This window comes from Rhinolophus sinicus, linkage group LG06 (assembly GCF_036562045.2).
Source record: "Rhinolophus sinicus isolate RSC01 linkage group LG06, ASM3656204v1, whole genome shotgun sequence".
NCBI lineage: Eukaryota > Metazoa > Chordata > Mammalia > Chiroptera > Rhinolophidae > Rhinolophus > Rhinolophus sinicus.
This window is the reverse complement of record NC_133756.1, coordinates 26,359,131-26,385,578: the sequence shown is the minus strand read 5'-3', so window position 1 is coordinate 26,385,578 and position 26,448 is coordinate 26,359,131. Positions and strand designations below refer to the sequence as shown.

Genomic DNA, 26,448 nt, shown 5'->3' with positions numbered 1-26,448 from the left:
GAATGAATCAAAAAATAAGATGGATTTATGGATGGCGGTAGGGATGGGTAGATATGTTATAAAATATAGTAAAATGTTAAGTGGTAGGTATATGAGTGTTTATTATAAAATTATATGTTTGAAAGTTTGCATAATGTTTTGGGGAAAAGCCAAATAATAATAATAATAATTCCTTAAACGTGTGCTAACCTTTCAAAAAAAAGATAATTCGTATAATCATATTAGAAGCCTAAAACATACATGCTGTTTTAAGGACTGTACTTTCAGGTTTGTTGTTAAATTTTAAATTTGAAGCCCTGATTAGAACCTAACGTTGTTTAGTGAAAGAATTAAATGCAGTTAACAGTCCTGCATTCTAGTGCCACTAGACAATTTTTTGGCTTTTTTTTTTTTTAGAGTAGTTTTAGGTTCACAGCAAAATTGAGGGGCAGGTACAGAGATTTCCCATCACCCCCTGCCCCCACACATGTACAGCTTCCCCCATTATCACCGTCCCCACCAGAGTGGTGCACATGTTGTAACACAGTTGATGAAGCTACACTGGCCCATCATTATCACCCAGAGTCTGTAGTTTAAATTAGGGTTCACTCTTGGTGTTGTACGTTTTGTGGGTTTGGGCTAATCTATAATAACGTGTATCCATCCTTATAGTCAGTACAGAGCAGTTTCACTGCACTGGAGAAGTTTTTGCCACTAGTTTGGTCCCGTTGAATGAGGAGGTGACACTGGCAGCTATGGATGGCTCCTTAAGCGTGGTTACAGTTCATTCACCCATATGTCTAGTCAACAAGGGAGACGTACACTGGAGCTCTCACCTGGTGGGGCAGCTTTCCACTACTTCTGGATCTCAGTCTGCTCAGGGGAGAATGCTGCAGAGCTGTGAAAAGGGGCGCTCTTTATGCAAATGAGGAGAGTTAGCAAGTTCCTCATGGATAGGAAGGGAACTGTGCTGGGTGCAGCACTTTGAGCTTCATTTAATGGTCACGTGGTGGTCGTCATCAACCACATTTCATAGATGAGGAGCCTGGAGATCAGAGGGGTTAATCCATTTTCCTGTAGTCACATAACTAGAGGGTAACAGAGGTGGGTCCTGAACCCAACCTGCCTGGTTTCCAAGCTTGTGACCCCTTATTACTTAAGGCTGCTGGGAATGGAGACGCCCTCTGGAAGATTTAGGATCTGGAATGCATTTTCCCTGTGAAATTACATTATTAAAGGTGATTGAGTATAATGGAAATTATTCCTTTATCTCTATTTTTTTCTTTGCAACTTGGGGCTAAGTGGGATTGAATAACTTGCCTTGAAACCTAACCCCCACATATGATACTATTTTGAGGAGAGTTCGGGTCCCAAGATTTCAACTTATGACTTACAAACTTTTGAGACAAGCTGTCCATAAGCTCCCCTCTCTAATAGTCATGGCCGGTGCTCACACGTGGCTGTGCTATTTGCAGAGTTCCTTCATGTCTGTGTTCTTGTCCATACTGCAAGACAGAGAAAACAAGAATAGCATCATTATGTCCATTTGGTAAATTCCAGGAGGACGGGTGAGAGGTCCAGAAGTTTGCCCAAGGCCACACAGCCAGGCAAAGGACAGAGCCAAGTTGAGAATCCAAACCCCCTGACACCTAGTTCAGCATAGCTCACACCTCACTTGCTTTTTATCCCATTTTGGCTCCAGACCTCACGGTTCAGGCTAATTTACATGTGAAATCTTGCAAATTCTTAGTAGGTGACCAATATATAATGTGGAGTTAATGAGATAAAGTACAGTTTCACTTTCATTACAATGGAAGGGGCCCTCTCAAGGGGATCATAATAATCGGGGCTTTCTCAGCAGAACTCAGCGAGTTTTAGTGGCAGGGAGACACAATCCATCCTCACAATGGACCAGTGTGCCTGGGAACTCCCATTGTCCTCTCCATTCTGTGGAGAGGAAAGAACTTTAGGAGATGTGGCCCACAGTCACCAGCACCCAGGCTGTCAATCACACAGTGTAGCTGGCAGAGCAAGGAGTGGAACCGCGGTGCCGTGTAGCCCGCCATGAGACTGTGCTCCAGCTATCACATCGTGTAATGTATTTTTAAATACCCCAAAGAGCTCTTGCCGAGGAGCAGAAAGGGACATCCCATATGACAGCCTTGAAACGTATTAGCAAGCCTCATGTCCAAGATCAAAAGAACACCAGGGTAGGCCCTAAAGGAACCTCAGACCTCTTTATATCATCAGTCTATGAGCATTTGTAGTTTTTATCTGTGAAGGATCATGTCTTTGCTTAAGACATCTAGTTAAGCCTGCCATTAACTTACTTTGTGACCTTGAGTCACTTTACATCTTTGGGCCTCCATTTATTCCTCCGGAAAGTGACAGTTGGACCAGATTATATATATATATATATATATATATATATATATATATATATATATATATATATATATATATATTCTTTTGAACTATAAAGTGAGAAGACCCTTGCATGGAGAACTTGGGAGCTTTTTTCAAGTCTGAAACTCTGAGAGCAAGGACCGTGTTGTGTTCTCTGTGGCCCCAGTGTCTAGCCCCATTGCTGACACATAAATGAGGCTTGATGAATGTTGAGTGAGTGATAAAAACGGGAGAGCCCCTCTGCTTAGGGTGAGCCATGTTACCCTAACTCCTGTACATCTCTTGCATGTATTTCAAGTGTGACCCATTTCACGCTGGAAATGCTGGCTGTTAATCATCCTAGAGACCTGTCAGAATATAATCACTGGTTCCAAAAGGTTCTCATGACATAGAAGGCTAAGACTTTCTCTCCGTCACTCCAGAAGTCTGAAGAATGACTGATGGGCAAAGTTAGAGAGTGACAGTGGGACTCAGCTCGAGCCATACTTTTCTACTTGTGACAGGTCCTGGAGGGTTAACATTTAAAGTAGGGAGTGAAAGACCTTGATGAGACAGGATGACTGCTAGTTACTAGAAGGGAAACTGGAATTGACCACTGAGTTTCCTTCCACACCTCCTTTTTACATGGGACGTGCACAGCTATTCATCTTAGAGGATATGGCTTTGACTCCCATTCTGAAACTCATTAATCATGTGACTTCAGGTAAACCCAATACTATACCATTAATAACAATGTTACCAATAAAAATGATCATGTTAATAGGATAACTGGTATTTATTGAGGAGCTGTATATGTCAGATGCTTTATTAACTGTTTTCCTTTTTAACCTTACGTTGTCTGATTTAATTCATTTGAAGGAAGACCAATTATTATTATCCATCAGATAAGTAAACTGAGGCACAGAGAATTTCAGTAACTCATCCCAGTTCCGCCAGTGAGGAGATGGCAGATTGAATGATTCATTTACCTGGTCTGACTACAGTTGGAGTTCTCAATCAGTAAAACTGTCCCTCAGTTTATTAGACTGCAAAATTGATATTATAACATCTGATCATTTGTACAGGGTAGTTATAAAAATCAAATTAGATACGTTTCACATTGTTTGTCTCTTCCATCAGGCAGTCAGAGCCCTGAGGTGCATGGTTAATCTGGGTGTCTTCCAAAGTGGCTGATTCATAAACAGCGCTTGTTAACTGCTTTCTGAATCAATACACAAATTAAAGGAGAGACTGATAAGAAACTGCTCTATAAAGAGTCAAGGTGCTATACAAAGGTTATTTATTTATTCACTTTTTGATGTTTCACATTCGTACTCAGCCTTATTTAACAGGTTTTGAACTTGCGAGGTGGCCACTGAAAGAAAGATGCCTGCTAGTCCAGTAACTTCAACGCCCACATGTTTGTCTGCTAACTCTCACCTCACTTGAATTGTGTTTGGTTTGCATTTGTATGAAATTTGGAAGTGAAAATTATGACCTGTGTGTGCAGTTCCTCCATTCCTACTAAAATTATATTCCATGTTTCAGAGGCATTTATTAGGAATGCTATTTACTATTTATTATTAATGCCTACCTCTATTAGAAGAAGAAACCAAAAGTGTTTAACGCGTCACAACATCCTCATAATAAGCCTGTGAGGTTCGTGTTTTAGCCTGTTATCCACAGGATGACCCTGAGACTCAGATTCACTCCCTGCTATTACTTGTTCATCCATTTAGTATTCATTCAGCATTACCTCAGGGACTGCGCTAGGGTCCAGCATATGACGTCACTTCAGACTTACATTCTGTCCTGAAAGAATTTTGTGGAGGACACTCCAGGTTCAGTGAGGGGACTATGTTTACCTGGTCTCATGAGTTGCTAATTGCCGGTGGTGGATCCAGGATTAAAACCATGATTGCAGCCTGGTGTTTGTCACTATTAATGCCTCTAAGTCATGGACACTTAAATGGAGAGGTGTAGTTTGCAAACCCAATGTTATCAATTTGGTGGTCTCAGGAGCTGGCTTCTGGGTGTTTGATCACAGATGGCCAATCTATTTAGACTGTGCACACTGGGAGACACACTTACTCACTCCGTCCTCATTTGCAGGCAAAATCATTTCCACTGCTATTAGCTATCAGTAGGAAATGCCTGTTTTAGCCCTTGTATGCAAAACTGATGCAAGCTTGTGGAACCCTTGTTCTTCCTGTTGCATCTCTTCATAGACAGGAGAGTGAGGTTGAAGGCTTCAGGAGATGGTGATTTACTGGGCATGAGATTATTCTAGGGTTTCAGCCTGAGTCTCTGCTTTCTGTCCCATTCTCTAAATTATCTCCTCTCTTTCCATTCAGACAAAAGAGGAAGGAAGGGAGGGAAAAGGGAAGAAGGAAGTGATGGAGGGAGGAAGTGAGGGAGGTAGAAAACAAGAAAAGGAAGAAGGAAAGAAAAGTTCTGTAGTCAAAAGAAAGCTTGGGAATACAAAGATAAACAGGGTCCTTAACTATAAAACTCGTGAGAACTTTTATCATGCTTGTGGACATCATATATTTTCACCAGGGGTTTACCATGATGTGCGTTTCTCAATTTACTTGTTCATGGACACTCTTTTAATGGAAAAAAAGGACCATCTCAGAGGACGGTGGTTCCTCAAGGCAAAGCTCCTCCAGACATTAGGCCCTCAGGCTGTGCGCTCTACTCAGCTTCTGTTTTCTCTAATTCCTTTCTCTGTCTCGCACAGTAATTCCCAAACTCCTCCCACCTTCTCTCTTTCCTTTCTTTTCCTTCCTTCTTTCCTTCCTTCCTTCCTCCCTTTCTTCCTTCCTTCCTTTCCTCCTCCCATTCTTCCTTTCCTCCTTCCATCCTTCTTTTCCTCCTTCCATCCTTCTTTTCCTCCTTCCTTCCTCATAGGGTGTAACTGAGCAAGGGCAAGAGTTCAGGTCTCCTTTCTCTGGTCCAGTTCTCATTTTATTACACTAATGAATGACCTCACGAAAGTCAACAGGGATTTATCAGTGACTCCATGTTGCTACCATTGTGCTTTGTGCTGAGAAGAATATTGAAGTTTGCTCTCTACTGGGGCAGAAGAAACCACACAAACAACCGAATGGATAGTGTCAGGTGGGAATATTGCCACATAGAAGAAAGAAGCAAAACGAGGGAATAAAGCGTGATAGAGGTGCTATTTTATGGAAGTGGGGAAGCAAACATGAGGGGGGCATTTCAGGAAGTGAGAGCACACCAGCTGAATCTATGTGGGAAGTACCGTCCAGGCTAAGGGAAAAGCTGGTGCAGAGGTGGGAGAGCATTCCAGGAACACGACACGACCAGTGTGGCTGGAGCAGAATGAGGAGGGGATGTGACGTGAGGAGCTAGGGTCCAAAGGGTGGCTAGGGCCATCGCCATGGGAGTCCTTAGGGGCTGTGGTACAGACATTTGCCCTGTTTGGGGGTTTTGAGCAGAGAGTGGACCTGATCTGACTTAGGTTTTTAAAAAGATCAGTTGGGTTTCTTTCTCCATGGAGAAGAGACTTCAGGAAGTGAGAATGGAAGCCGAGAGGCTAGTGGGGAGATTAGTACAAATGTCTAAGTGACAGATGAGTGTGTGTCAGCCTAGAGTAGGACGAAGCGATCTGATCTGGATCTGGGTGAAAAGCGCAGCGGGCAGGAGTTGTTGGTAATTATATATGAAAGAAGAGACAGGGCAGCTCTGAGGATTGGTGGATCTGTAGATCTGTAGAATAAATCCCTAGAAGTAGGCCTGTAGCTCAGAAGGAATGTATATATTTAAACGTTGTTAGATACGGCTATATCAGAATATATAGTCCATGCTAATATATAGTCCAGCAATAATGCATGATGGTACATGTCAAAGTGAAAAGCCTTTATGATAATGGTGATATTTGTGATAATTTATATGTGTATTGCTTTGTATTTACCAGAGTGCCTTGATATCTATTATTTATTTAGCATCAAAACAACTCTAGAAAGTAGATATTTTGTGTTCTAGTTTTCTACACGAGAACATGGAGACTTGAAGAGATTGATCATTTGCCCAGCTGGTGAAAGGTGGAGCTGGGATTCGAATCCAAGTCTCTGAGGTTAAAGCCCAGACTGACTCTAACTTACCCTGGCCAGAAAAGGACTTTCCTAAACCCACACTTACAGCGCTCTCTCTTACCGTGAACTCCCTGTCCCTGGAAATATTCAGACATTGGCTGGGTAAGGCTTTGTCTGGAACGCTGCTGAGGACATGAGAACCCCAGTGTGAGGGTCACACTAAATGGTCTCCAAGGCCCCTGTCTGAGCTACGAGCCCCATGGACTGAGCCTGCTCACCTCTTAGCCTTAATTGCTGTTTCGATAAAGTGAGAATAATACTGCCTGCCTCTAACCACACTGGGTGGCATAAAGGTAAATCAGATAGTACTCCCGGGGCACTTAGAGCAACTTAAGAAAAACACACTCCATACATCTGTGTTAGGCTGGGAGGAGGGTGGCCGCAGGGACGTGGAGCCGTTAGTCCCCTTGGCCTCCCCAGGCCTTTCTTAGGAATAAGTTCCCTCAAATGGATTTGTTTCATATACAAACACAAGTACGCACCTGTGCTCCTACACACACACACACACACACACACACACACACACACACACACACACTGAACTACTTTGTCCAGTTCACAAGGAGAGATACACGGATTTTTAAATTTTCATTTTTAATAAGACTCCCCCTAATCTGACATCTAGCTTAGTCCCTAAACTCAGTCCAAGCTTAGCCATCACGATGCTTTTGTCATTGTCTCCTGGAAACTTCACCATAATCCTGTAAATTAAGTGTTATTTATTACTGCCTTATAGTGCTTGGAAGAGACACTAAAGTTCAGAGAGGTGAACTTTCTCTCTTAAGGTCACACAGCAAATAGGGGCAGAGTGAGGATTAGAACCACGTTGTCTGATGTGGAGTCTGTATCCTTTTACCTTTCATGGCTTTGCTCAAGCTTTACCCACCCTGGGCTCTGGAAAACCATCCCTGACTGTCCCTTACCCCATCTTCTATTTGGTGCCCCTTTTAAATGGTTTGCTAGCACCTGTCCCATGATATGGTATAGGTACAAATGTGTGTTTCTATATGCCCCAATAAACTGTGGAGCTACTTGAGGGAAAGGATGGTGACTCCTTCATTTTTGCCCCCCGCCCTTAACACAGGGCTTAAGGCACAGTGCTGGCGTCGGAAAGAAACTGCCAATTTTGGGTGCCTACTTATGTCAGCCATGTTAGGAAAGGCCTGGACTGTAACCATCCCAACAACAGGAAGTGGTTCCATCACTATATCCCAGCAGAAGAGTTGGAGACCTAGGGAGCATAGTAACATGTCCAGGGGCATACAGTGAGTGGAAGGACCCAGGATTCAAACTGAGGTCTGTCTTACTTCAAGGCTTGGGGTCTTGAAAATATGCCATCACCCTCACCCACACCATCTCATGTAATTGGCATGAAGTCTCAAATCCTTTTTTTTTTTTTTCATAGAGTTTGTTGGAACATAGCCACGCCATTTGTTTACGCATTATCTATGGCTGCTTTTTTAAAAACAGCTTTATTGAGATGTAATTCATATAACTTATAATTTAAAGTATAAATCCAGTTATTAAAACATTGCGTCCTCGGAGAGATCTCCGTCCAAGACTGCCCTACCCTGTGGAGAGCATGAATGTCCTGAGCCCTCCCACCAAGAAACTATGGAATCTTAGGCAAGTTCCTTGACCTATTTAACCTGTCTGTGCCTCAGTTTCCTCATCTGTAAATCAGGGCTCATTCTTATGAGCTTTCTCATAGGGTTATTTTGAGAACTAAATGAACTATATTTTTTTAAAGCCCTGAGAATATTGCCTAGTACATAGTGAGCATGCCAGATATTATTACACATTAAGAAATATTGGTTGGAACTAGAATATGCAAGGACTTGGCTGCCAGGCCACGAAACATCCTCGATTCTGTCACTCTTGGTTTTTGAACCTGACAAAATCTGGGCTTTGAGGAGGTTTACCTGTGTTCAAATCGATTCAAGTAGGAGGAAAACTGGAATCAAAAGGCCAGCGTAGAGGCTGCTGCCAAGGTCTTCATGGTAATTTCACTGTCTGGAAGAGAGGAGGGCCAGCCCTGCTGATTGCATTGGGCTTTGTCAGTGCCTGTCAAATCGCCTGCTCTGACGTGCAGGTTTGGCTATTACAGCCCCGATCGCCCTGTCAGGGAACGCTTTGGCCTATTATTTTATAGGATACAGGAATCTTTTTTCCCCCCCACCTGCCTGGGGGAGTGACTGTCTTTATGGAGCAGTGAGAAAGAAGCCTGTGGTCTCGGCACAGAGCTGCCAGCTCAAGAACTGGCAGCAGGCTGGAAGGATGGTCCCCACCAAGCAGCTCAGCTGAGTGGGGCTCTATTTTAAGGATGTCAAAGGGCCCACCTAAAATTCTCTTCCTGGAAGACAGCCTAACAGCCTGTGATTATGCTGTTTCTGGGTAATGGTAGGCTCCAGACTTGGCTGCAAAGAGAGTCTCTCCCAAGATTAACTCCTGCCACACTTGCCATCCTCCCTCTCCCTCCCATGACAATAATTGTACAGTCTGTCGGGAATTGGACTCTAGGGCCCCTGATGTGATGGTCTGCTTGGTTTCTTTTGCACCTCTGTGTCACGCACACACCCAAGCCTTTAATATACTGTGCAAGGGCTCTGTCCGACTTTGCCTCTCCATCCGGAGCAGGGCTTTGGCTAAATGTGGTGCCCAATAACTTCAAGGGATCAAGCGTTTTCAAGAAATTTTCTTCCTAAGACTGTGAGCCAGGGGAAATTGAAAGCAAGGCTGCCAGCTTTGATGTCTTAAGTATGAAATTCCAATGGCTTTCCAGCCGCAGAGCTCTGGTTTTAGTAGTGCAGATGGGGTTAGATTTAAGGAAGTGATCACATCACGTGCCCGATGGGTGACAGGGAACCCAAGGAGAAGAGGTCTGAGCTCTTGACCTGGCGTTTCCAGTGGCCTGGGCGATCTGCTAAGCATGTCTTTTCTTGTTTTTATTTTAAGAGATCATTGGGTTTGGTATTTTTTCCGTTCAAAAATACATGCTTATTATCAGAAATTCGGAAATGATGGGAATTATAAAGAAGACAATGTAATAATTTTGCCATTCCTCAAAGAGAAACAATTGGATGTATTTTCCTCCAGTTCTTTTTCTTTGATTTAAAAAGAAAGTCATTATATTAGTTCTTTGTCTATTTATCTTCCTACGTACCTATCTACCTGCTTACCTAACTTAATCATATGATTGCTCTTGTTTTTTGTTTATTGGGTTGGTTGGTTTCATTTTTGTTTTGCTTAAGCAAAATGGTAAAATGCAATTTTCAAGGTAGTGCAAAATCTCTGCAATTGCATCTATACTTGTTGGACCAGGGATTCCCAAGAGCTAGGGTGCGTGAAAATCCTCTGAAGAGCATATGAAAATGTATGTGTGTGTGTGTGTGTGTGAGGGGGGCTGGGAACCTGAATTTTAACAAACATTGCAGGTGATTTTGCGGCATGTGGCCCATGGGCCACACTTGGAGAAACATTTACTTCAGAGGAAATATTATGGTTACGTTGCTCCATTGAGTGGATTTTTAGATACACTTCTCCATTTTCATCATAATGGGTATGTAGGTCAATTATAGTTTTTAATTAAAGTATAAACAGTGCCACAAGGAACATCTTTGACCACCCATTATTCATTCATTTAGGAGACATTTTTTGAGCACCTGTATAAGGTCAGCCTCTTTCCAGGTGCTATAAAGACCAATGATCAAATAGACATAGTTTCTGCTCTTATTGAGCTTTGGCCTAACAGAGAGAAAGACAAACAGAATCACAAAATTAGATTATTGCAAATTGTGGTGAATGCTGTGAAGGAAAGATTCAGACTGCTATGGGGAGGCACGTCATTGAAATTCAGAGACCAGAAAAAGCCTCTATGAGGGGTTAAGATGTAAGTGAAGCTTGAAGGAAGGATCGCAGTTAGCCTATGTGACTTTTAAGATTTGCCGAAGTAGAATTATTGGATAAAAAGGTATTGACTTTTAAAACAGTCTTCTTAATCTCCCCTCCCTCTCAGGTTTCAATGTCCATGTTCAAATGTATAGGATGTATACTGGTCAGGGTCCAGATGGGAGAAGGCAGGCCACATTTGGCATTTCACACAGAGGAGGTTTAATGCAGGGGATTAGTTATAAAATCATTTGGAAAGTTGAAAGAAAAAAAGGGAGAGGTGAGGTAGGTCAGAGATTAGTAAGTATAGAAAGCAGGTACCACTCCTACTGAGTGAACCTAAGCAAAGCCGGGGTGTTTCTAGCACCCGGCAGTTCCCTCATGCTAAGCTGCGCTGCCGAGAGCCTGAGGGACCAGTCTTCCTGGAAGCAGCGGGAAGGGTTTGCCTAGGCTGCTACTGCATGGCTTGTACCGGGACGTCCAGCGGCTGGGCTGTAGTGCTGAGCTTCTGAGGGTCACTATGTGGCGATGAGAATCCTGTGTTAACACTGCTTGGCTGGCGGATGCTGGGGTCCCCAGGACACCACTCAGCTGGTGCTGAGATTGTGCCGGAGCTGCTAAGCTCTGGCCCTGGTATCCAGAAAGAGGCTTTACACTATAAGGGTGGCAACTGCCAAAAAATGCCAGGGATCCTAGATGTCTGCTGCTGCTAAAAAGAGGCTGGCAGACACTGCAAGCAGGAAGTGAGTTTTTCCCCCTTTCCTTCTGCCTTACAGTATCCTACCAGATCTCACTATTGACAAAATCTAAGCAAAAGTCACCAGGCAAAAGAATACGGGAAATGCAGGTTTTGAGGTTCCAGGCAGAAAAGGGCAAAACTGGGAGCTGAGAATGAACCGGTACATGACCAGCATAGAGAGAAAGGAGACCTCCTTGTGCTTGTCCCCTTTCTTCTCCTCACCTTATACGTTGCTCCTGGGGACATTAGACCAGCCCACTGGTTATTCACAGCTCCTCTATCCTTAAAAAAAAAAAAAAAGAAAAAAGAAAACGCAAAATTTTCTAAATGTGTGTGTGTATAAATTTGACTCTGAATTATCAATGTCAACACTCTGTAAAAAGGCTGGTTGTATGTATGGATCATCTATAGATGCTGCTGAATGAATGAATTATAGTTGCTCCTGGTATTGCTAAGAATCTGGTACTGTGCTAAGTGCCTACATCTGTTTTCTAAATCAAGCCTCACATCTATCCGTATAGGTAGGCATTCTCACTCCCATTCGCCAGAGAGAGTGAAGCTCCAAGGGGTGAAGTGACTTCCTCACCATCACACCTTTCCTCCATAGTGATGAGATCCAAACCCAGGTCTGCTGGTCTCCATCGCTGCTACTCGTTTCCGCACTTCTGTAATGTAGGCCAACATTTAAAGGGCATTCTTCAGTGATCCTCAGAGGCAGGTAGAGAGCAGCTTGTTGGTAATACCTGCGTTTCCATGAGGGTGTATTGGTAGCAGCATAGAAGCTAACTGACCCTGGAAGTCCAATGGAAATGACAGCCTTGCCATTTGTGGCCACGATGTGGCTCCAGGCTCCTGTCTGAAAACCCTCCCCTGACCTTTTCCTAACACTTGGCATTTTAGTGTTCTGTTGATTACAGATCACTTACATGCAACACACAGTTGACTGTTTGTTAAAATGAAAAGTGGGGGGAAAAAAAGAAAAGAAAGTACATGGTTGCCAGAGCAGTGCTGTGGAACGGTTGTTCCCTAGGTATTCATCTCGGTTAGTCCAAACACCTATAATTAAACTAGCTTTGGAGCAGTGCCTCTTGGAGAGAGTGGAAGAATCAATTCTGCAGCATTTGGATCTTGTTCTTTGTATACACTGCTCAGCAGTGAAGATGTGCAAAAAAGACCAGATGTTGTGGCTCAAGAATGCAATTACCCGTCCAGCAGGGTGAATGGATGATGGTCTATTTGGTCTTGGGGACTTCCAAGCTCAGGGGAGCAGAGGGAAAGAGACAAGTGATGAATATGGTGGCCTCCAGTTCTCTGTGTCTGTTCCCCAGTCTCATTTCCTTGCTGGGAGTTTTAGTTTTGCACTCTGGATGCAGCGATTGCTGGGTAACTTTGTGTTAAACGCTAATTAATGGCAACTCAAGTCAGCTGTCCTACTTATGAGACTCTGGAGCAGGCAGAGACACCACTCATCTGGAAAAATATGTTGAGATCAAGCTGCATCTTTATATAAATATGTGAGGCACTGCTGTTAGACGCCAGTACCAGCCTATACTGCCTGTCTTCACATGAATCATTGAAATGACCCGAACCTTCAGTCTGAGTTGATTGTAGCTAATGTGTGCCATATAGTTTCATAAGCTCGAATGTCTTGTGAGCCACAACACGATCAACATACAGTTTTAATTAACATTTGCTTTTTAGATAATATACGCAATTTATTTTGGCAAGAGTTCATTGAATGTAAAATCTACATAATTAAGATACTAAACCTGCAATATATTTTTTTTTCTTTGCAATATTTTTTTGCTAAATGACAGAGATTCAGCAACAGTTATTACTCAGTAGATAGCTACCATGGGCAATTACAATTTTGCACTTTCTTATTTTTTTTAATTGCTTCTCTAACCAAAGGATACAAAGTCATATAGTTGATTTTGTTCACTTTTTAGATTCAGAGGTATTAGATCTTTTTCTTAGTTCAATGTGACACTAAATATAAAGCAAAGAAAACACATTCATGATTCTCCTGCACGAAATTTGCTATTGAAATGCAGCTTATTTTAAAAATTAATATTATTTCATGAGTTTATTTCACTAAGTTTTTCACCCCTGTGATGGGATTCTGGGGCGTGATCACCTGACAACCGGCATGCTGGAAGAGTCTCAGGGATCATTGAGTTAACTCCTCATTTTATGAAGACAGCTGTCCACTGAGTCTCAGAGTGGAAATGTGACTTACCCAAGGTCACACCACACACTGTAGCCAGAACCAAGACTAGAATCCCTGACCAACCCCGCTTGTTTTCTACCGTTCCAGCTGGTCCCCTTCAAGACATATTTGTCATCTACCCACAAATAGCCTCTTCCTTCCGTCATCATCTCTGCCTTCTAAACTTGGAAATGCCTCTGTATCATGTAAAATAGGCATGTTTTTTAGAAAACAGGGAAAATAGTCCTGGTTCCCAAAACCCTTCCCCAAAGCGAAGAACAGCACAATGGCCGAATCCCAATTGCTTTGTTCTTTGTGGTAATCCATATAATTGGGTCAGAGGGCTAATGACTTGGCTTCATGAATCTGAGCCATATGCCTCCATGATCTGCAGCCAGCTGCATGTCTGCGACGAGAGCGCTCGCTGCTCACGGTGGCAGCCCACGGTGGCAGCCCAGGGCCGCAGCTGAGAGAAGTGGCAGCCAGACCAAAGCTGCGAGCGAGACACTGGAATGGCCCCTGGTTATGGGGCTATTTTCTATATCCTCATTCCACCCCCTCCAATCTGCTTGATTTCTGAGCTGCCAAGTTCTTCTCAGACAGACCCTTGACAAGGGCCTTTCCTGAAGACTCTGACGCATTCGGAATGCAATGCGGTAGGCAGGGATTGGGCCAGTGTCAGTCTCTTTCCTCAGATCTGTAGTAAGCTGCTAATTAGTGTCAGTAATTGCTGGAGGAGAGGATAGCTGGCTGCCCATCAGCCCTGGGAAGGAGGGGGTGCTAGCGCCCGCCCTTCCTCCTGGCTCCCTCCTCTCTAGCATTAAGCAATAAATCTATATCTGTTAAATCGGCTGTTGGGCTGCTTGTTGAGAAGGACGTCCGTGCAGTCGTGTCAGGTTAATGGGTTTAGCTAATGTACGTGCACAAGGCTGAGTAACCCGATCAGGCATCGTAGCCAAAGGCGGAGGATGGAGGTCTCTGAGAGGGCTGTAAGAGCAGAGGGCTCACAGATATGCACCAGAGGCCCGGGGCTTCCGGGAGAGAGGTCCTAGGAAATCTGTTTCTCAGGCGACTCTGTTAAAGGAAGAAGAAAACAATGCTTTATCGGTGAGCCACGTGCCAACAGATGGTGAGGAGGCATAGAGCTCAGATTTCATGCAGGTCGTGGCCCTATGCTCCTGGTGCTGCCACAAACAGCTGGAACCTGGGGCAGAGGATGAACGCTAAGCCTCAGCTCTCTCTCTATGACAATGCGGCGAGAAAAAGCATCTCTCTCTCCCACAGGGCTGTTGAGAGGTTTAAATGAGCTAATATGCATACAGTGCTCAGTCCATTGTTTGGTGTGTAATCACTGTTCTTAAAGTGAGCACTTACTTGATGCTACGAATTAGGTTATTAATAAAATAGGTAACGCACCAGGTGCGTGGGCGCTCTGTGCCAGTTCATTTCAGTGCGATTTCAGACCGATCCTGGTGTGCCTTTGCAGTCTGGTCGGGAGAACTACTGGTTTCTGATTACCCCATGGTCAGCCCTCTCCCGTGTTTTCGGCATGGCTGTGTGAGGAAGACGTGGAGCAACTGTGGCCACGGGATGTCTTTGCTATGTGCAAGCTTCCGCATCTGTATGGGAACCACACATGTATGCCCAGTGTGGCCGTACTGAGAGCCCTGCTTAGGTCCTGGTAAAGCATTCTAAGAGTGCCGCAAAGCCCCAGTAATTTGGACACAGAATATCCAATGATATGGAGCAGCAGTGCGTTTGCTTTATTTGCATGTGATTCAGTTACAAAATAATGCCATCGACGTGTGCCTATATGTTTTCACCTTTCTCTTCCCAAGGATCTAGGTACTCTCTTTGCCTACAATATTCATTTGCTCAGCAAATATATAATAGATATTAAATTATTATTTATATATATGTTTGCTAAGAAAATATGTATTGCCTATGTGCATACACATCTATCTATTCATTTATTCATTCAACAAATATTTATTGAACACCAAATGAACTGCGGAAGTTTAGAGCTAGACAGGACTTATGCCGTCATCTTATTCAGGTCTCTCAATGTGGAGAAGAGGAACCTGGACTCTTAATATGACAAGGCCCAGACTTCTCCTGGGTACCATCACGCAGAGTCCGTGATCCACCAGTAGAATCTCTCTTGTAACAGGGCTCAGGAACTTTTTCTCTCCACCCCGGTCCTGCTGTGCTATCTATGCCACAGTTCTGGGGAGCCTAGCTGTCTTCCGCTTTATCTGGCACTAGAGCTTCTGCATGTCGCTGAATAAAAGCACACCGTCAGGCAGCCCGATTGGACTTCATGACAACAAATCTCCATCTCAGGGGATATGGCAGAATAGTTAGGCGCTAACCCACATCGCGTGGGTATGTAGACTAGTTCTTCTGTGTTCTAGCTGGGGTGCCATGCACAAGTGACCTAACGTCCCTGTGCCTTATTTTTCTCATGTGAAATAAAGGTAATCATCTTTCTCTCATAGGGTTGTTTTGAGGATTAAAGAATTCAAAACAGATGGGACCTTTAGAGCAGTGCCTGGCCCTATGTAGGAATGCGTTCATTATTAACATTGGATACTCTACATTGTTGTGCAAACTCTTCTACATACACAGTGACTATGGGGCTCCGACCCCCCAAACCACGTCCCAGGCAGCAGTGAGGGCAAGAGAGTTTCTGCCTTTGGATTCAGCTCCTTTAAGGATCCTTCCAGAAGGGTCTCACCACACCCCTGTTTACAGAACCTGGCTCATGGACACACTTAGCTGTAAGAGACACTCGGAAATGACATCTTTATTGCAAACAGTATTGTGCCCCAATGGGGATACTGTTACTAAGGAAGAAGGGAGAGTGGAGTGTTTTCAGGCAATGGCAGACTCCGTGACATCCACAAAGCCAAACGTAATGGATCCTTCTCTGCCTTCCTGTCACTTAACCGCCCAGGACCATTCATTCAGCACATTCCTTTCTACGTGTTTGTCTGTCTTGGCTTCTCTGACACCGCACCATCCTGGTTTTTCTTCTACTTTCCTGGCCATTGTTTTTTGTTTGTTTGTTTGTTTGTTTAAGTCAATTTTACTGCTTCTCCATCCCTTCCCAATCTCTGCATGTTAGGGAGCCCCAGTTTTACTAATGAACTTGCCTGTCTCCTCCAGCTACACTCCCTCCCATGGCGAGGAATCCCCCACTGAGGCTGGTGATTCCCAAATTTGCATCTTTAACTGAGACTTCTCCTCGGAACTCTGCACTCAGCCCTCCTTGTCATCTCCTCTCCACTTGTCTATAGAATAACCATCTCAAAATGTACGTTGTTTTCAAGCATAACTTTTGATTTCCCACCACATGTGTTTCTCTCCCAGTCTTCCTCGTCTCAGCACATGGACACACCACCAACCTACTTGGAGTCCAATACTTTCAAAACCATTCTTGATGGCGCCTCACCCTCCCACCCTCTTCCCATTCCCATCTGCGGCCCCCAAATAATTTTTAAATCTGTCCACCTCTTCCCACCTTGGTGATCACTGCTCTAGTCCAAGCCTGGAACCTCCCTCGCCGTGATTGCTGCGAGTCCCTCCTACTGAATCTTCCTACTGTTGTGCTTGCTCCTGTACTGGAGCACAGAGGTTTAGTGCAAGGACTTGGGAGCCAAACTGCCTGGGTTCAAATCCTAGCTCCAACATATACTCACAATATGATGTAGACAGTTTATGAACACTTTTTTTGGCCTCAATTTCTTCATCTATAAAATGAGCATCATAATAGTAGCTATTTCAGATGGTCATTGTAAGCACTAAATGAGTAATATATGTAAATAATCAGAGCAATGCCTGGCGTATAATAAGCACAATCAATAAGTGTTAGCTTATTAGCCATCATGACCATACTTTTTTTAAGTTAATTTTTGCTTTTTTTTTTTTTTATAAGATTTTATTGGGGAAGGGGAATACGACTTTATTGGGGAATAGTGTGCACTTCCAGGCCTTTTGTTCAAGTCAAGTTGTCCCTTCAATCCTAGTTGTGGAGCGCGCAGCTCAGCTCCAGGTCCAGTTGCCGTTTTTTCTAGTTGCAGGGGGCGGAGCCCACCATCCCTTGCAGGACTCGAGGAATTGAACCCGCAACCTTGTGGGTGAGAGCCCACTGGCCCAGGTGGGAATCGAACCGGCAGCCTTCGGAGTTAGGAGCACGGAGCTCTAACCGCCTGAGCCACCGGGTCGGCCCCCATACATTTTTCATGGAGCAGCCAGAGTGATCTTTTAAAAACATAAATTAAATCCTATCGTTCCTGTGCTTAAAACTCTCCAGTGATTTCCCACTTCAGTTGCAATGAAATTCTAATGTGACTCTGGCCAACGGTCCTTCGTTGCCTAGCTCTTGATTCTTCCCATCTCTGGTCTTAGCTTAAGGATCCTGAGTGATAGAGAGAGAGCTGAGCCTGTGCTAAGTTCTTGAACATCCCAAGAGCTGGGGCATTGCCCCTGTTTCCTCTGCCTGGAATGCTCTCCCCTCCCTCTTAGGGCTGACTTCTCTTTTTTCAGATCTCAGCTCAATTATCTCCCCTGAAAGGCCTTCTGACCATGCGCCTCAGGGAGTGTCCCTGCCCGTGTCATTCTCCCCCTTCCTTTTCCATGGTATTTACCTCAAAGTGCCATTTTTGTGTTGGTCTATTTGCTTGCTTCTTTTATAGTCTCTATAGAGTATGGGGTCTCTGAGAGCACAGACTTCACTTACTGTGTACAGCCGTGGGTCCCAGGACCAGTGATGGCACACACTAGCTGCCAGCTTACAAATGAAAGAAGAGATGGGCAAGATTTTAAAGAATAAATAGGGATTTTCCAGATACCCAAGAAGAGGCAAGGATCTGAGGTGAAGGGAACAGCATTTGCAATGCATACAGATGTGAAACAGTAGTGCCTCATTATCAAAATGGTGTGGCCTGATCTTCAGACCAACGCTTGGCCTCACTTGGGAGCTTGTTAGAAATGCAGAGTCTCAGGCCCCAAGCCCAGACCCATTGAATCAGAATCTGCATTCTAATAAGACCCCCAGGGGATTCTTTGGGAAGCCATAGAGTAGTGTGTTCAGGGAACCAAAAATAGTCATCATGACTAGAGCATAAAGTACAATGTATTATCTAGGATATAAATTCAGCCACATGTGACAGACCCAGGATAACAGTGGCTTAAAAATAGAACATAAATGTATTCACGTCTCATGTAAATGTCCAAGCTAATATGGTTGCTTTATGCTAAGTGTATCAGGGGCCTGGGCCATTCTAAGTATTCTGGAAAGGTGAATTTTCCTTCCGTTTTCCTCTGATGAAGATCGTCTGAGTTGTTGAGTGGCTACTTTGTACTCAGTTGCAGCAATCCTTCCTGGGTTGCATTCCGCAGTAACTAGTGAGTGCCCACTACCTGCCAAGCACCTTGCTGGGTGCTGGGGACAGAGTGAGGACATGTGACCCCATCCCTCTGGAGCTCAGCATGAAAAGAGGCATCATGATGGAGTTTGAGATTCCTCCATGTGACCTTGCGTCACACAGGTTTCCCTGTCAGGAATAAAGTTCAGCAGAGAATAGGAGGGGTCAGCCTCAAGGGCCAAAGTTGGGGAGAAAGAGGATGGAAGGGAGTTAGAAGACTTAATATTTTTTCCTTTAAGATGTTCAATTGGAGAAACAGAAAGGAGAATGATAGCAATGGGTTCTAACACACTGAACAATACAAAAAAAGAATCCATGAGTCTAGAATGATACTCAAAACTGGAGAGGAAGAGGTCAAGCTCGTGTTACAGAAGAAACCAACTAATGTATGAGAAATGGTAGAATTAGAAAACTACTGTTTTGCAACCACTAGTGTAATAATTTAGGTAAGTGTTATCAATAGACGCTTAAACCACCCTATTAAATGTTGTTTGGGAAAAGGATATTCACACACTCTCCTATAGCGTCCCAGAGAGTACTGATTAATTACACGGGGAAAAGGTACCATTACAACGAAGAAATCTGGTGAGCACCATATTAATCATATGATAAATTTAATGTCACCAATGATGGGGCTAATTGGAATCACGTGACTCAAATTGAGGATCATTTTGAAGAACTAGCTTATGCTATTCAAAAGTCTCAAAGTCATAAAAAAAAAAGGCTGAGAACCAGTTTCCTATTACAGGCTAATAAGAAATGACAATTAAATGCAACACATGATTCTTGATTGAATCCTACATGGGAAAGAAATAGTGAAAGAACATTATTGAGACAAACTGGGGACATCTGAATATGGACTGTATATTAGATAACAGTTCTCTAACTGTTCTGCAAACAGTTTGCTAACAGTACAGAATCAGATCATAGTATTGTGGTTATTTGGAAAGACATCCTTGTTCATAGAAGACACATGCTAAAGAATGTAAGATTAAAGGGCCATGACATTGTGAACTTACTCTCAAATGGTTTAAGGAAAAAAAAGAATGAAAAAGTACACAGGGAATGAGATAAGACAAAGGTGGCAACATATTAGGAGTTGGTGAATCTAGGTAAAGGGTATTGTGTTGTAATTGCAACTTTTAAATAGATTTAAACTGTTTTAAATAAAAGCAGTGCTTTACTATCCTCTGTGGCTGACCCTATACGGACCAAGTTCAATAGATATAAAGGATTCCCCAAAACTCACATCATTTGGGATTCCATTTAGTCCGGCCGCTGGCTATCAGCCTGCACCCCAGGAAATGGGGTTAGCCCTGAGCAGAAGGGACAGGGGGGCTGGGGTTCTGAGGCCTTAGATTTAGCTTCTGTCTGAGTAGTATTCACATCATCTGCCTTCTCTTTGGAGTGTCTGAACTAACAAGCCATGAACACAGAGCCTGACAGACTGGGAAGCACTGATAATGAAAGCCTGCTTTCCTTTTAAGCAAAAATTGGAGCCCTAAAGCTGCCTACTGTATCTAGGCCCCTTTCCCGCTAGCTAGGGAGGGTCTGGGAAAGAGGCAGTTCATTGGGGCGGATGAGGTTCTGGGGTTTTATTTGCAGGGTTGGGGATGTTAGTGTGGGGAAGGGAGATAAAGATGAGATTAAATTATATTGGTGAGAGTTGGGGAAGAGGGAACTGCAAAGAGCATTTTTAGTCACAGATGGTTGAAGAGAAATACAGAGAACAGGCCCCAGCACCTTGTCTTGCTAGCTGATTGCAGGGAGGGGAAAGCTTGCTAATGAACACATTGATTTCCCAGCTCCTCAGAACAATAGCAAATGCTTTTTGCAGTTATTAATTGGGATCCCACAGCAGGTGTGGGGGATGGAAGGTGCTGGTGATTCTCAGTTTATCTTTGGGGGTTAGGCAAATAAAGAGGGAATTTAAAGAGCAAGGACGTATGTAGGTCATGTAATATTATAGAAAGAGAACTAGACTGGGTGGTCCCAACTTGACTAACTCTCAACCTTGCTACTAAGCAGCTGAACTTCTTTAATCCCTGGTTTTCTCATGGGTACAAATTAGAATAATAATAACTTTCCTTCCTACAGATTGTCTGAGAACTAAATGAAATAGTTAATACATAGAAAAAGTAGTTTGTCTGAAAAGTACTTTGTCTTATTGTCAGTCATTTATTCAAGCAGTATTTATCAGGCACCTACTGTGTAACAGGGCGGTGCCAGGTTCAAAGGATATATGGTGGTGAACTGGAAAATACAGTCCCTGCCCCCATGGAACTGGTCATCGAGCAAAGAAGAGGGGCATCGACCAAGTGATAACAAATATGAGCTGCTGTTGGGAGTATAACACAGGCTGAGCTGGGAGGTTAGGAAAGGCCTTCTGAAGGAAGGGATATCATTAAGGAGACCCATCATTAACAGTAATAGCACTGTCCTTCCCATGGAGCAGGGTCAGGGACGTAAATGCTGACCCTGGTTGAACATATAGCCAAAGGTCTGAAACCTGGTGAAGGAAGCAAATGTCCCCATTGAGGGGAGGCAAGCCAGTGTGTCCTCAGAGTGACCCCTGCCATCTTGCTAAAATCGCCTAGCCTGTCTGCTGTGCAAATTCCCTGGGTTCTGGCTGGCACCCTAGCGCAGGGCATCCCTCATTTGTGTGAGGCTACTGACACCTTGATAACAAAGCTTGAACTTTCCCAAAGTGACCAGGTAATTCCTCTCCCCACCGCAGCGCACATCCCAAGCGCCACCTCTCCGAGGCAGGTTGCCTCCATCCTACTAGCCCACTGCCTGCCATTTTCACTAATAACTTTGCCATAAGACTTTGCTCAGTGGCCCTCGTAGTGTTTATCCCCGACCCTGGCTCAACACCACCTTTTATAAAACTGCCCTTGAAAGACAGGACTTGTGGAAGCTGACAGGATAGTCCACAATGGAAAGCCTATGTCAGGGAGATGGGAGGTTTGCATTCATTTCCATTGGGAATGTATTTCCTGAGCAGCCACTGAGAGAAACTCAGTGCTGGGCATGGAGTGTCCAGAGGTAAATACACTAGCCTATTCAGGGAGCAGGGCCATGGAGCAAATGCGGCGCATCCTGCAAGAATTAAAATAAAAGCTCAAACGAACGTATCATGAGGGTTCTGAAGAATGTTTTTGGCTTGTCATTCACTCCTTGTAAGGCTTTCTGCAAATGAGCATGGAATTGCCATTTTATGGTTTCTGGTTCCCTCCTCAGGTAGGGGTGGTGGTCTGTGCATGTGAGGGGCTTGGGGGTAGGGAGTGGGAGTTGGGGTGGGGGGAGTTGAACCCACCTGAGACACCTTCATCTGCCCTCATTATTTGCCAGTCTATAAAACAGGTGTAAACACTGCCTGTGTTCTTGAGAGAGGTATTTCCTGAATAGAACAAAATGAGAGAATTTTCCAAGGACTTCCATATCTAACAATGGAATCAGATCACACACTTTCCATTTTGCCTGCAGGATCCAGAAGCAGTTGCCATCCCTGTTGGTTTAGAACACATAAACTTCACACATAGATGAAATTAGGCAATAGTTTCTATTTCATAAGGGAAAAAAAACATTTTTTTTTTTTCTATCACGCACTCCATTCGAGAATTCACAAAAGAAAGGAGTAAAATTCACACGTTTGCAAGAAACTGCTGGTGTCTTTGAATATCTCCCCCACAAGCAGGGAAATCTGGTGTAAAAAAAAAATGTAGAAATTTCCTACATATGAAAGAACCCATTTATTGATGATATGGATGAACCAAACAATTAAGCAGGTGTTATTTAGGTTAAAACAAAAAAGCTACAATTATTTCCAGACTCTGGGACAAATAATGCCCCCAAAGGGCATACAATAGGTGGGAAAAGGTTTGAGTTTGCTTTCTGAGTTAGCAACACACACAAAAGTAGATACATGCCAGGGATAGCAAAGGTCAGCTGGTTATATGTTCTAAACGCCTTGTGTGTATGAACTCATTTAAATCCACAACAATCCTATAAGCAGGTGGTTGTGAGCGTCTTTTTTTCACAAGTGTGGAAACAGAGGCCAAATAAGTCACCAGGGAACATAAAGCTGAGACGTTGAAGTGCTGGGATTTGAACCCAGACAATAGCTTTAGTGTCTGTAGACTTAACCACAATATGTATCATATATATGATATATACATTATATATCTTATATAACTTATATATAATATGTATTATATATAATTTATATATTATATATAATATATATTATATAATTTATATATTATATAATTTATTGATATATGTTATATAATTTATATACGTACTATATAAATTATATATATAAAAGAATATATATATATATATTCTTTTTATTAAGTCCCCTTGGCCCAAAGTCTTCCATATTTGATATAAAACCTTCATCAAAACACTGACTCATGTATATGGGACTTCACCATTATTTCTTATAACTTCATGTGACTTTACACTTTAAAAAAATTCTTGTAAGAAGAGTTGACAGCCACCATAATGTCTATAACCAGATTCTAATGTACAAGTGGATTAAAAATCAAGGTACAAAATGATTGATTTTAGAGTTACTATATCTTTGTAAATGTAGGGGAAAAAAAAACTATGGAACTCTCCCAGCCATTGGCAGGGGTAGGCGCGAAAATGAGAAGTTCAAGTCCCGGTCATACTGTCCATTGGGAAAGTCCCTTCCTTTGTCTGAGCCTCCGTTGCCTAAACACGTACAATGTGACCGTGATGCCTGCCCCACCGCATTGTTAGGGAAAGGCAGATTCGAAGTCCGGTGCGTGGGATTCCCATGGTGCTTGTTCTTTAGTGCCTCTGTGCCATCCTGAGCAGAGGTGCAGTCAGTAGGTGCCACCTTCAGGGACGAGAGCCTCACGGGGCTTGTCTGTCGTGCCCTGTCCCTCTTTCTGTTAGTTTCCTGGAAGCCCATTCATTTCTGCAGGGCCAGTTCTCAGATACTTATGTCACCTCCACTGGGGTTGAAACCTGTGCTATTCCCAATTCAACTTGCTTCGTTTCCCGTCCCCCCTCCCGCACCCTCAAATGAACTGCATTTGGAGTCAGAAGGTCTTCTCTTAAGACCTGCTTTTGCTGTGTAGCTTCTGGTAAACCACTTCCCCAGCTGGTCTTGGGTTTCCCATCCCTAACATGAAGCATCCGTAATAGGGTGCTTCTCATCTACCAGGCACCCAAAGCCCCACCTCCTCTGATGTTCCTGCTTCCCATACAAAGAGAGAGAAATGGCTCCTCCATCTGTCTGTGTAATCCCAAAACTGCATACCCTTGCCATTTCTAGATCCCCTTTAAAAATATTGGCCCAGGGGAGAAGAGGGGTACAGGTATGAGGCTGTAGTGTCCATGAATGGGGACGAGCTGGGCAGCCCAACACTAAAGGGTGTGAGGTTTCTGTCATGAAGGCATGAGGCAGGCTCTAGCCAAGGAAATCAAGATGCTATATAATTGGAGAGACTCAGTGTTGCTAAACTGAAAATTTTGTGAAATCAATTGAGAGAAAAATCAATATGGGATTATTCTTTCCACCATGAAAAGACAAGATTCCCACACAATTAAGAACTGGGCCGTGGTTTCCACACTCTTGCCTGTCATGTTCTCTTGTTTCTGTGCCACAACTGTTCATCAGAAATAATTAAACATTTTCCCATGGGCAACAATTACTTGCTTAAAATATTATGAGTAAGGAGAATACATTTATAATTACCTAACCTTTCTGAAGGTGAAAATATATATTATCCTTTGATAGAACAGAAAAAGGAGTTCCTGGATATGCCAGCATGCTGTGCTGTATCTTTCCTGATTACACTAATTGCCGTAAGGAATGGAACAATACTTTTTTACACACTCAAACCTTCTCTTTCATTTTATGTAACTTTTAGGTATCAAATGATGGTTCCTCTTTGTTGTTGTTTTTGTAAGTCATTAAATAGGCAGCCGGTAGCTGTTAGGATTGCCAGACAGCGTCCCTGAATTGCCCAGTGCTGTAATATAATGAGCGGGGCAATGTCTCTCTTTCCTTTGGAGTTGATTTCATTGTTAGCCACCTGCAGACACAAACCAGGAGCCCGGTAATTCATGTTGTTACTGGTCTCCTGGTTTTGCCTTAAACACACACAGTGGACAAAGAACGAAATAATAATCACAATAGTTAACCATCCTTGAGTGCCCACACACTGTTAGGCATTTCTAAACGCTTTATGTATACTATCTCATTTAATACTCAACAGTTCCACAAGGCAGGTTACTAATATTAACCCTCCCACCTTACAGATGAGAGAACTGAGGGCCAGAGATGTTAAGTCACTGGCCCAGGACCACATAGATAATAAGTGGAGAAGCTGGGGTTTAAGCACTACGCTATATTTTGGTCCAATATTTTCTGTTAACTGACACAGAATATACCTGTTATAAAATATTTATCAAAACGCTGACTGCAATCATGCTTCTATGATAAAGCCCTTTTTTCCTAACTCGTTTGGCCTTAACGCTAGTTTTCAAGTCCACAAACATGTCATGATACAGGGTTGGTTATATCATGCTTGGTTTACACATGGAGAAACTGAGGCCCAGAACGGTTAAGTCACATGACCAAGGTCACATGGCTGGTAAGCGGTAAAGCAGGGACTTCGAGGGATATGCTCTCCCCACTCAGCCAGTTTGGTGCCATGGGCTGTGTGCCAGGCGTTATCCTTGGCTCTGGCAACACTAAGGTGAATTAGGCTCTTCCCTGCTGCCAGCCAGAAGCTTGGCTGGCTCATGCACCCACCGGGTTTGGGGGTTCGTAGCTGGTGTAGCTACATGCATGCTTTCCCCCTCACTTTAGGAAAACTGAGTTTGAGTAACTCTTCCACACGATCTAAAGCTGTATAAAATTTTGTTGACGTTCTGTGGAGTCTTACAATAAACAGCAGTATGCATTTTTTCTGTTTGCATACATCATTGGTATGAAGATATCTCGGAATTCAGTTCCTGCCTCTGATTTGGTCTCTTTTCTTTTTACTCCAGAACAGTGAGTAGTGAAGCTCAGTATCTGGTATCAGCTCAGGATCAGAACTACACTACTCTATGACAGGAATCATGCTAGGATTCCTGTCTCCCTTTCACTGAGTACAGTTGTTTATTTTGCAAATTCCCCTTCACTGAGTACAGTGGGGTCTCCCTTTCACTGAGTACAGTTGTTTATTTTGCAAATTCTCTAGAGGCAATCGTACAGTGGTTAAGGCCACAACTCTGGAGCCGGACTGCCTGGTTTCAAACCTCAGTTCCAGTACTTACTAGCTGTGTGACCTTGGGCAACTTCCTTACCCTTTCTGTGCCTCATGCCTTATCTATCAAATGAGAATGATGAAATCAGAGTGCCTCCCTCCTTGGTCTGCCATGTAGATTGAAGGAGTAAACATGCATCTCCACTTAGGACAACGGGGCTTAGGGCACAGCCATTATGTAAGTGTTGGTGATTGTTATTGACCATCACTCGTAGGATTGAATTCCATTTATAATTTGAAAAGGACTATTTTTTTAAGAAAAAAAACACATGCTTTACTATTTACATTTTTCAGCTCTGAAAGGGCCACCGTGTTCTTTCTTTTTATTTATTTATTTATTTATTTATTTATTTATTTATTTATTTATTTATTTTTTAATTTATTGGGGTGACAATTGTTAGTAAAA

The 26,448-nt window shown here is 43.3% G+C and overlaps 1 protein-coding gene across 7 annotated transcripts in view; it reads left to right on the top strand.

Moving 5' to 3' along the window:
• Nucleotides 1-26,448, top strand: part of DAB1 (DAB adaptor protein 1) — a 1,100,137-nt gene that overhangs the window by 285,496 nt on the left and 788,193 nt on the right. The gene's annotated exons all lie outside the window — the stretch shown is intronic.